Raw genomic sequence first — 12,824 nt, forward strand, 5'->3', positions numbered from 1 at the left:
ATCCTATCCCAGGATTTATACTTGACTTATGGGATCACCTAATTACTTCACAACTTTGGTACCAACATGCACCACAAAGAGTGGCTTCTTTTGCCCCACCTAGCAATCTGTCTTGATGATAATAACATTTGAACCAGGTAGGAAGTCCCCTATCTGGTCAGCATGCTCAAAGATATCTATATCTATCATAATCATGTACACCAGTACTAGGAGCTCCGCCTTCCTGGAATATATTCTCAGTGTGAAAAAAAAAAGTATGCTTTTTAGGGTTTCAAAACCCAAGAGGATACTAGAGGGCTCTTGAAACTTGAGATTTTGATAGCCAGATCAAAAGAGAAAAACAAATTTAATGGTACTGTGCTACAACCAGCATGCCATGCCCAGTCTCATATTCTCCAATTCCCAGTTAATATGGATTTGGCCAAGCCAGCACCATTCAGGGAATTGAAGCTATTATATCTGTCTACTATAAGTGTCTGCCTTTTCCAAACGCAACAGCTTTAAAGTAAAGAGGAATTCTTTGGAAAAAACAAGATCTAATAGAGCTGTTTACTTGCTATTCATCTTTATTTAATTGTTATCACCAAAGGACTAATTCTCAAGTTCTTCTAGCTGGAGCATGAACATGACTCAGTAATTGCATTTTTCTACCCTGTCTTGGTATCATTGCCTTTGTCTCATTCTCAACTCATAAGCAGCAATTTGAAGTCACCCATGGAGGATATTATGGTCACATGGTCGGACAGATGTTTAGACTGGATTTGGCATTTTCATCCACCCATTGAGTCCTTCCCAAATCCTTGGGAGAGGCAAATGTTGTTTGATGGTGTTAAACGTATCATCATCAGATGTAAGCTGTCCCCAGTAAAACTGCCTTTTGCAACTGACTGATGGTGAATTTGTCAATGTCAATGGTGTGAGTGGTGCTCCAGATATTTTGGTATTCCACCCAAGGCACCTATTACTATTGGTGCAGTCTTTGCTTTCTTTCACCATAGTCATTTTACTTCTATTTGCAGGTCTTTGTATTTAGTGATTTTCCCTAGTTCTTTGTCTTCTATTCTGCTGCCTTCAGGTGCTGCAACAACTACTATCCAGACTTTTTTTGTGTCTTCTTTATCAACAATTGTTAAGTCTGGGGTGTAACATGGCAGGTGCATCTTCATTGTTAAGCTGTATTCCATCATCTTCAACAATTTTGTCTGCCTTTATGGCTATAATTGCAAACTTGTTGATGCCAAATCACATTCCAATATCCTTATTGAAGCGTTTTCTGCTTTTAAATAAGGAATCTACTTCGGCTTCTGTTTTTCCAAAAAAATTTAAATCATCCATATAGAAAAAATGAGAAATTTTTATTCCTTTTTTTGGCCAATTCATAGCCACAGTTTATCTTGTTGAAAACTGTTGTCACTGGGGCCATTTATATATAGTACAAAGAGTGAAGGTGTTGATGAGTCACCTTGAAAAATTCCACCATTGATTTCAACTTCTCCTAACTCTTCCCCATCAGCCATCAGCTTCATTCACCAACACGTCATTGAAGTATTCATAAATTGTCAAATGTTTCTTGCTGATTCCAAAAATTTTGAGATTGTTCTCAATCCAGGTATGTGAAACAGAACTGAATGCCTTTTTATCATCTATCCCAGCCATAAACAAATTTGTTCTTTTAAAAAAATTCTTTAGAACTAATTTGTCAATTAATAACTGATCCTTCATTCTTTCAATTTTTTTGGAGTACCCTTTTGTTCTACAGGGAGCATGTCATTTCATTTCAAATAGCTGTAGATTTGATGTGCAATTTTGCCCATAAGTACCTTGTATGCTGTTGAGAAAATGTTATGGATCTGTAGTTTCCAGGCTCATTTCCCTTCTCCTCTTTCTGAATTCCAGTTGTTAGCCATCTTGTTTTGTTTTGTTTTGTTTTGTTTTCTGGGGCTTCCAAAACCCTATTCATCTGGTCTCCCAACTTCAAGCGTAGATTTGTCAATGATATCAGAATCCATAGAGTTCTTCTAGTCCAGAAGCATTCCAGTTTTTGATTGCTTTGATCGCTTTTGTACCACTTCCTCAATTATCCTACTGTCTTTCATGCAGTACTTTCACTGCATTTTCAACTTGCTTAATCCATGTTGTATTCCTGTTGTGACTCCTATTGCTTTCCCAAAAACTTTTCCAAAATTTTAGTCTCTCTTCTTCCACAGGGTTTTTATTATTTATATCGGTCCTTTCCCATTTTAAAGGGTTTGTAGAATTGATACTGAATTACTCTAAACTACAAATTCTGCTGGATTTGAATTATTTGATTGTCATATCGCTTCTCTGCAATAGCCACGACTCTTTGATTGTTTTATAACCTCTGCAATTTTTTTAGTCTCCAGGTTGTACTTTGCAGAAAAATTACTTTTGATTTTTTTATTTTTCAAATTTTCTTGCCTCAAATTCTTCAAATTGCTCAAATCCATACAAATTTTCTCTGTCTTCAATTCCAATTGCCTTTTTCATTTCTTAATAACTTCATTCCTTATTTCATGCTGAATTCTTCAGTGGTTACACAGGATATGTCATATAGCTGCTGGTTCATCTGAGCCAGTGCGGCAGTTGGAATAATTTTACTAGCTGCATTAACATTCTTCATTGTTTTAGCCAAAAATTTCTTGTTAATTTGATTCAATTTTGGCAAACATACTATTTTAGTTTCTTTCATTCGGTTCTGGATTTTCCCAATTAGTTTTTAATTAACTAGTTAATTAAACAATGGTTGGAAACTGATCAAAGAGAGAAGCAACCTGGAATTAAGGAGAAACTTCCTAACAGTGAGGACAATTAACCAGTGGAATAGCTTGCCTTCAGAAATCATGGGTGCTCCATCACTGGAGGTTTTTAAGAAGATACTGGACAGTCACTTGTCTGAGATGGTATAGGTTGTCCTGCTTGAGTGGGAGGATGGACTAGAAGACCTCTAAGGTCCTATTCTATTCTATTCTATTCACGGATGGTGCTTGCAGATCTATAGCAATTTCAGTTTCTTTTCCTTTGTTCTTCACTAATATCACCAGCTCTTCATTATCTACTGTTTTTTGCTCACTTGGTATTATTATTGGTAGTTCTGAATAAATCTGATTTTGAGTTGTTTTCTGTAGCTTCCAGTTCAGTATTGATAAAGAACTTGTTTTTTAACAAAAATTACACACCTTTAATCAATAAGTCTCTGCTTATTAATCTCTAAATTAAGATGTCTTTTTTTCCAAAGCTGGTACATTCACCTTTGAAATCCATGTTTCAATGGCTCTATTTGGTAGAAACATTCAATAATTGAGAAGTTTTCTTCCTTTGACCATTTTTTTTTCACTTTTGATTATCTTCCAGTAGCCCTACAGCTCCATGTCCTACTTGCCTAGCAGAGAACTAAGCCCAATGGCACATTTTTTTGGTGGCTGTTCAGGAGTCATAGCATCAAACAGGACACTTGTTAATCTAAATGATGTATTTTCAGAATATTAAATGGGTTTTTTGGAACTGATTTAGTCTGACTCTTCAGCTAAGACATGTCTCAAATGTTGCACCTGTTCAGCACAGCCCTTAGCATCATTAGAGAATGCAGGCCCCTCCACCACAATGAGGTATTGTTTCTTTGGATGAAGGAATATTATTATTATTCCTCACCCTTTAAATATATAGCTCGTGGTGAACTATGATTCAGTACACTTCACCAATGATGTGGCTGCTAATGCAGTTTGGGGTTGAGATCTGTTGAGTTTCTATTGGCCATTGAGGCAATGGCAGGCCAACCCCCTTCCCTCTGGTCCCTGAAAACTGCCATCTATTGCCATTTAGGGTTGGGATGTAGAGGGGACAGTAGACCCCTGGCTTCTGCAGAAGCATCTGCCCACTTTTTAATGTCAAATATTATCGAAATTTCTTCTCAGGTCTTACAGGGGTTCCTTCTAAGCAAGGAACCTATACTCTATACGCTGCATAGAAGGTCTGTTTAAACCAGGAAAGAGAACAGATTCTGCCAGGTATATATGACTGGCATTATCCTACCACCCTTCATTGTATTACAAGTTTTCTACTTTTGCTGACAATAAGGAGTTTCGTAGGTTGTATGTTTGTTTTTGTTATGTTTGTGATGACTGAGACACACTCCTTGCCATACTCCATTCCAATCTTGGTGCACTGTGTACCATGGTGAGGGCTACAGGTATTATACATGGACTAATCACAATGGTTTTCCTTAAGGCCTTGTTCACTTGCTGCCAAAATGGCCTTTCCCTCCCCTCACTGAGGATGGAGCTTCTTTTATCCTCAATCACTCAGTCCTATTTCACCCTTCCTCCATACCTTTTACCCATCAGTCAAGCTATTTCGGAACCAGGGTTAAAAAAAATCTTTCAGAAAAATCAAATTTGAATCCAGGAGACAGCACAGAACATCTCTAAACAGTTTTCTTGTAAAAAGTATGGAAATTGTCTAACACTGCCTTTCTCCTGAGAGTGCAAACTTCTTAATCCAGCCTATATTCCTTGGCTCTCTTTGTGATCTCCCTTCCAAGTGTTAAGGAAGGTCATGCTGAGTCAAAGCTTTGGAAGGACTGTCTCATTCCCTCATATCTTTCTTCCATGCTGGTGGCCCATCAGCTGAAACAATAGCTAAAAATTCGAGTATCCCTTATTCTTCCCCAGCCCCTGTGGTTATGAAGAGAGATTGATGGTTGTTCTCCCATAAGCAGGTGACACTTAATGGGAGAGGAAACAAAACTGGGAGAATCCACCCATCCAATCATTGTGTGTTAAATCACTGGTGGAGGTGCCAGTTTCTGGCCTCCATCCTGGGCCTGAATAGGATTGGCAATAATCTGAGGATCAAGGACTGGGGGGGGGGGGAGCATTTTAATCCTGCTGTTGGGATTGCCAGTTAATCTGTGACAACAAGAAAGAAGAGGGGCTCGCTTGCTTGTCCAGAATCCAAGTCCATTAATCTAGATCAAACCCAAGAGGCCTTAAAGGAGAGTTGATGGTTTCATGGTGTTCAAAACATATGTGAAAGTGGCTGGGAGAGATTTGGTCCTTGGAATCGGGCTGGACCCGCTATATACACTAAGTATAGAGGATTTCCAGATCACAAGCAGCGCGGCTCGGCAAGCGGGGGATTTGATCCCACAAAAACTTCCACAGAGCCGAGTAGCCTAATCCGCCACTCCGAGAGTTCATTTGCCGACCCCGCCGCCGCCACCGCCACTTCGCCTCGCCTTGGCAAATCCCTCTATGAATGAAAGAAGGGAGGGGAGGGGGCAGTGGGTGTGGCCTGTGGGAGAGGCCCTGGTTCCGTCTTTGCCTTGCCTCCGGGAGCTGAGGGGTTTAATCCTGCCTCTGCCGGGGGCCCCTCCCTAATCTCAGCCCCCGCAGGAGATGCAGCCCTTTCTCGCCATCTGTTCGCTGTTAAGCAGCAAAAAACACGTTGTTTTCCCGCTCTCGGCCCCTCCACTTGCTCATCGCTGCCGCCTTCCCCCGCGCCCCATTATTATCTCTTGAAGCATATTTGGAACGGGGGGAGGGGGGAGAACAGAGAGGAGGGGGAAGATTGATCACGGCGTCCCTCCCTGCCTCGGGTTCTTCTCTGAGGGGTACGCCTCGCTCCTTTCTACACCTTTCTGACTTCTTTTGCCAGGGAAAAGGTTTTTCTGTCCCCCTCCCCCCAACGGCGCCCCGGCAGGCAGAAATTCAACGAAGGAAGCTGAAGGGCGCCAGAAAGACCGGTTAGGTATTACCCGGAGAAGGGAACTGGCTGGACCCTCCCCTCGCTGCCTCCTGGGCGGCGAAAATCTCCAAGTCGATTTTAAGCTGAGAAGCGGTTCTAGGGCAAGCAAATGGGCCTCCTAAGAAGTGGCGCCTAACTTTGTTCCCACGCCTCGCCACAACTTTTTCCTGTTACTGAGGTGTTTTGGAGATTAAGAGGATGTCCAGGGAATTACCGCCTCTCCGGACATACCTTCCTGCTCAGCTCTGAGAAAAGTAACAGGTTAGGTTAGGACATGGAACCCAGAGCAAAACAGCAAAACAGAGTAACAATAAACACCAAACACGCATCACTGAATTGCACACAAGATGTAGGGCAGGCTTCTTCCAGATGTGTGAGACTCCAGCTGCAGCAGGTGGCAGCATGATCTCAAGAAAAACTGGAGGAAGGCAATAGCAAACCGTTTGGGGCTTTTGCCAATAAAACTACAAGACTATAGGTCCATTTTATCACCAGTTCCACTCAAGGGAAGATTTCTTCTTTTATATAGCTTGCTGTGATGGAATCTACAGTTTGATATTCAAAAGGCACCAGATTGAACAAGGTTTATAAAATATACAGATAGCTGAAGCAGCTTTCCAAGATCTTGTTTGCGTGAGGGGAATTTGTGAATTATCCTACATGCATTTAAACTAAAGTAAAATACCATAACTCAAAAATAATTCTTTGTAGAAGCAGTTTAGGTTTTCCAGTAAGTGTGGTATATCTTCCAAATAATGGAAGAACTACTCATAAGCTAGACTAGAGAATCAAAATGACCTTGACTGATAATTACATCTATGTATCTTTTTTTCTTTTCTTTTCCTTCCTTTCTTCTTGTTTGGAAATTAAGGTTAATTTTGGAAGATCTTGTAAGGCTAAATATTGAGGGGGTTACCTTTTTATTTTTGTACTGCATCTAACATTTAAAAGTTAAATTACTAATGCTTTATTTCTGTACACACTGTCACTGCTAACTAGATTATGCATTCTCTCTCCTAAAACCTTACATGCTTTAATCAATGAATAATTGAATATGAGTGATCTGCAAGATGTTTTTTTTTTTTTGATAGAGAGTGGGGTCACTTTTCTTGCTTTCTCTAAAGCACCCCCCCCCTTGAAATAACATTATATCTCCTTGTTTTCTGATGTCCCAGAATAAGCTGACATAGTTCTGCAGTGCCACCTACTGGATCCATCTTTCTATCAGATACCGTTTGACAAATTTCCTGACAAACAAGCCATGCCAAGCTGCCCATTAAGGATGTTGATCTGTTGCACAAAAGATGAACAAGTTGTCCTCTTGCTGCCTTTGTTTGGAACAACAACTTGGAACATCTGGGTCTGATGGTTCCTTCCTATCACATTGCCAAATACTGTGACTTGTAGCAGGGCATTTTCTCTATTTCCACTACTCTGAATTTTTCAATAAGAAAAATAAAAATAAAGTATTTTAGCTGAGTTCAACTCTGGTGACCATGGATAAATCCATACAATTTTCTAGGCAACAATGCAGTAATGGTTTGCTGTTATCTTCTTCCAGGAAAGCAACTACAGTATATATCTTGTTTTCCCTGGGCTTTTCCTTTTACCAGATCATGGCTCCATTAATCTGTTTTCTAACCTTTTTCTGGATGCCTTGCCTATTGTTTTCAGTTTCTTCCATATTTTGTTCTGCCAGCCCTTTCTCCGTCATATCCTCAAGCCCCACTGCAGTGCTTTTTGCCTTCCCCTCCTTCTCCAGCATATTTCCTAAATATTCTTGCTGCCAGTTGTGCTTCTCAGAAATACTGCCAGTCAACTAAAATTTAAATTAAGGCATGTCAGCAATTATCATGCTAACTTTATTGATGAAAATATATCTTGGGGCAGTGAACAATTCACAATGAACATGTTTGTCCTCATCCTGGAAACAAACAAAAAAAGCAAAGGAAGTAGAAACTGGTGAAATTGGAAGAAAGATGAGGCTATAAAAAATGGTGTACAGGCCCAGAGATGTCTTCAATAGTAGCAAGAAACAAGAGGGGATGAGCTGTGCAATCTTCTTTTGAGCACTAATCTGATAACTTCTGTCTCTTAGCCAAAATGCGCATGGAGAGAAAGTGGGGACTTCCATAGCAATTCCCCATACTTCCCAACAGAACTCATCTTTCAGCATGAAACCTTCACACATGCATTTTGCATCACTTGATGATGGCATATATGAAGATGTTGTCACAGACATACTATAACCATGTAGATGGAATTTGTATACTCAGCTGCCAGGTATCAGCTGCAGAGAAACCAAGAAATAGACATGTACATGTAAAGTTGTACTAAAACAGGGGTCTTCAAACTTGGCCCCTTTATGACTTGTGGACTTCAACTCCCAGAATTCCTCAGCCAGCATGCCCGGCTGAAGAATTCTGGGAGTTGAAGTCCACAAATCATAAAAGGGCCAAGTTTGAAGACCCCTGTACTAAAAGGTAAGAAAAAGGGCAGTTAAACAAGGTATAATTTTGTGGTTCATACCATCCCAAACCATTCCCTTCTTAACCATGTTGAATCCTCTGCCAAGTTATCACCAGCGCTATGGTATCTTTGTCTCTAAAAATCCTGCTTAAAATTTTCAATCTGTTCTTGTTTCAAATTAACTATATTATACGACAGCTTGCTCCCTAATCGTGCATATTTATCTCTCTCTTTTGGAGATTATCTGAAAAACAATGTTTCTGTCTTAATGTCTCAGTGTTGGAAGTTGTAGCCTCTCTTTGCTGCACTGAACTCACTATGTAGCTCCCTTCGATCCTAGACTCTTGGCCAGAGGCTTTTCAGCTCTGGTTACATATTCAATAAAGCCCTCCCTTGGTTCTACATAATTCACCCTAGTAAAATATCTGCTCATTCAACATTACTGCACAGGGATTTGTATCAGCCCAGCTTAGCACCCATTTCAATATGCACTTCAAAGTGACTCATACTTCTTAATGGCTGGCCCCATCTACTTGAACTGTTTTAAATCATGATTGCTCACTCTGGCAGTCAGGGCATTGATTAGCCTAAGGAGCAATAATATGTCCGTACCACTAAAATGTTTGAGAGCATCTGCAGGGCTCCCTCAATTCTCTGTTGACATGGGGGCTGGGGGGGAGGGACAGCTGGCAGGAAAATAGGAGGAAGAGCCACACGCAGAAGTCTGGGAGTCCAGAGACAGGACAGTAAAAGAAGAAAGCAAAATGAGCAGCTCACATTTTTAATACATTTGCTTTAATTGGAGTTTGATCTAAGATGTCCAGGGCTTTCTGTAACTCTTTTTCAAGGCATTAACTTCTCACTGAAGAGCGGAAGACAATGCCTAATGGCTTTTACACCCCATGAAGCAGTCTTTGGACATTGCAGAAGAAGACAGGGAGAAATGGTATTGCTCAGCATAACTTAAGCTTCTCTTACAATCAGAAATAAGGTGATAAAGGCTTAAAACAGATGGACAATTCATGTTGATTTTTTTTGAGGGGGGGTAATTCTTCAGAATGATCATGTCAATATTTGGCCGCAAGCAGCTGAACCATAAAAACAGAATTCACATATTTATCCCTAGAAAGGGAGGGGGGAAATGGCTTTGCAATCATAAACCTAAAAAAAAATCCCAAAGTACAGGTAATCCTTGAGTTACAACCGCAATAGAGCCCTAAATTTATGTTGCTAAGTGAAACATTCGTTTAGTGAGTTTGCCCCATTTTACGACTTTTCTTGCCACAGTTGTTAAGTGAATCATTGCGTTTGTTAAGTTAGTAATGAGGTTGTTAAGTGAATCTGGCTTCCCCTTTGACTTTGCTTGTCAGAAGGTCACAAAAGTTGTTTACATGGTCCCAGGACACTACAACCGTTATAAATATGAATCGCTTGCCAAGCATCCAAATTTTTATCATGTGACCATGGAGATGCTGCAATGGTTGCAGGAAAATGGTCATGTCACTTTTTTCAGTACTGTTGTAACTTTGAATGGTCACTGAATGAACTGTTGTAAGCATACTTGCTTAACATCAGGATGTTATTGTTAGCATTTTCTGCCCTGGCTGCCTAATATAACATTGTTTGCCCCTCTGGCTGTCCATAAGTTGCTTCCCAGTGATCTAAAAGGGCCCAGTGAATTAGAGGAAAATGTGAGGCAGGATTTCTGGTTCATATTTTTAAGGCCAATCTTCAACCAGAAAACAAATGGATTTTAAAGTCCCCTTTGCATACATTCTAACCTACTTCTGAAAGCACACACTGAATTAGACTTTATTTTCACTTAACTTGTCAAAACAAGTAAAACCACAAAGCTGAGCTGAAGCAATTGCTCGGAGCTGTCTGTAGAGCAAACGTGAGTGCTCATGGTGTTGGGAGCTGATCTCAAAACCACAAAGATCATTGCAGAAACAGGTGTTGAAAGATAAGGCAGCATAGATGAAAAAACAAAATCCCCCCACAGTAAATCTCTTATACTGTAACTTTCCCAATTATGTATCTTCTGGGGTTGTTGGATTTGCACCATGATATTCCAGAATTTTCTACCTGGTAAGATCTTTGGCATCTTTACTGGGAATTCTGGGTGTTTTCATCCTAATGCACACAGTGGTGCACAAACCTTGCATTAATCAAAGTGCATGCAATGTTTTTTGCAACAAAATACAGCTTTTTGCATTTTGTTTGTGAGCCAGATGACCAGTAGGTTGAAAAAGTGCTTCTTTCCTTTTGCTTGCATCATTTAGCTCAGTTTGGCTTTGATATGGACCTTTTGGGATTGTTTTTAAAGCACATACAATTGTGATGTGCTGCTGTACACCATCAGTGAATTCATGTGAATCATACCAAAAATGATTTAGTAACCTAGTTGGCCTTCAGAAATAAAAATCCTCAAATCGTTTTATGGCTATACTTTTATTAAGAAACCTCACAGATTACAAACTAGTCCATAGTGTTTCAAGAGAGTCAGAATTCTTCATCTGGTAAGGTGAAAATAAAGCAAGTTTTAGGGAGTAGGAAAGAAGCTGCTGAGGTTAAAATCAGGATGTTAACATTTAAGGCAGGCAGGGGAGAGAGCTTGGTTTCCAAAGGCATGCCCACAGCAGCAACAGAAATCAGTAAGAGCCGGGCAAAGCCCTTGCTGGATTCATGGCAGAAGTGTCACCTATCAGGCATTCAGCGAGGCTTATGCTGGAAGAAGATAGAGAGCATTATTTCTGCATGAAATCAGAAAATAAAGAAATAGGTTTCAGCAATATGCTGGGCTAAAAGACATATCCTTCCAAGAATTTACAAGGCATCGTTGAGACAAAATAAGGGAGTTGTGTAGATGTCCCTTGATGATCTTCTGAAAATAAAGGTGCAGATTCTGAAGTTAGGCTTTAATAAATGCTTCAGTATTTCCTGGCTCACCTAGGATTGCTCTTAAAACTGCTTGGATGAACAAATAAAGAATAATTGATCTGTTGTTTCTGAAAATATAAAGTGGGAATGTTATCCAGACTGATCTCCATTGTATGTCAAGTAGACAGGTGTAGAGCACAGCCAGGCCAGAACAACTGAGTTCATTCCCTGTTAACCCCACTTGATAGAGTGATAGCAGTCTGTGGAATGAAGGGTGCAGTGTATAATGATGCCCAAAACATAGCAGAAGTGGCCCAGTTAGAACATTTTCATCTGTGAGCTTTTTGGTTTTATGTGTGCACATGTACAGCCACATGCTCTTCTGCCAATAGATGTCCTTCAGATGGCTTGAACTTCAGTGTCATATCTGTACCCAGTACAGGCTTAGATCCTACTGGCTGCAGATTATGGGGCTGAAATCCAAGACACCAGGCTGGAATAAGTTAATGCACATAGTAATGTGTATAATGTGCTTTACTTCAACATGTGGTAAGTTTGGCCTGCTGCATTCAGGAATTCAGCCAAAGGTGAAGAGCAGCATTTGCAAGGCTGAGCCGGAAATTGTCTAGATAAGAGATGGGTAATGGGCCTTCTCTGCTGTCACCGCTGCCGAGGTCAATTATGAGCAATGATATTGACAGTTCAGAATACTAAGGGAGAGGTAAAGGGCTGTTATACCTAAGGAGCCCCTACAGGAAAATCTTTTTCAGTAGCTCTTAGCATGTTTTTTTTTTACCTCAAGAGTAAGATACCTGTGCACATTACTGTGCTCCAAGTGCTTAGCAGTTTCCTTGTGCACCTTGCTTTAAAAATATGTTTTCAATTAAATAATAATTCAAATTGCAAAATGGTGGAAAGCTGAAGCAGTGTGCGTGTGTGTGTGTGTGTGTGTGTGAGGTGAGAGAGAGAGAGAGAGAGAGAGAGAGAGAGAGAGAGAGAGAGAGAGAGAGAGAGAGAGGTCTCCTGGGCATGACTAGGAGACAGAGGAATGAATACACTTGCCAGCAGGCCCTTTCAAAAGTAGGTGTTTTGTAATCAGCAATCTCTCCACAAAGACTACTTTGTTTACAAGTAGACCAATCAAATGTGCTGTCCTGCACCATTTGCTTATCAATATTTACTTACACACCTTTACCATTTTTACAGAAGCCTCAAGGCCAGGACAACCCCAAATTGTACATAGGTTCTATCTGGAGGGGTAAAAATTGTATCCAGAAAAAAAGATGGAAGGTCCCTAGTTCCCCCCTCCTCCCCCCACAAGATCTAGACGCCCAGATCTTCCAGGCAGTAAAACGAGACCTCCATGACATTACACTATGGCTTTTGACATTACACAGAAGGTCTGAGGTGGAGCTATAAAGCTAGATATCATCAGTATACTGGTAATAACTCACACTGAACCATCGGATGACCTCACACAGCATCTTTTTCTACCCTGCAACACACAATATGGCTTCTGACAGGCTGAATCAGCTTTTTCTTTTGTAAAAAGACAGTTGCAAAATAGGAATTATGAAGTTTAAATTTCTTGTTGTACATTATCATCTTGCCCTCTTTTCCAATAAGCAAAAACTGATTGTTTCCTTGATTTTCTTTGTTCCACATATACCCCAAAATGCTTTATTGTGGTTGTTGTTATTTCTTATTCAGAG

Source organism: Crotalus tigris, unplaced genomic scaffold, assembly GCF_016545835.1.
Source record: "Crotalus tigris isolate CLP2741 ecotype Arizona unplaced genomic scaffold, ASM1654583v1 scf7180000017764.6130737, whole genome shotgun sequence".
Taxonomy (NCBI): Eukaryota; Metazoa; Chordata; class Lepidosauria; order Squamata; family Viperidae; genus Crotalus; species Crotalus tigris.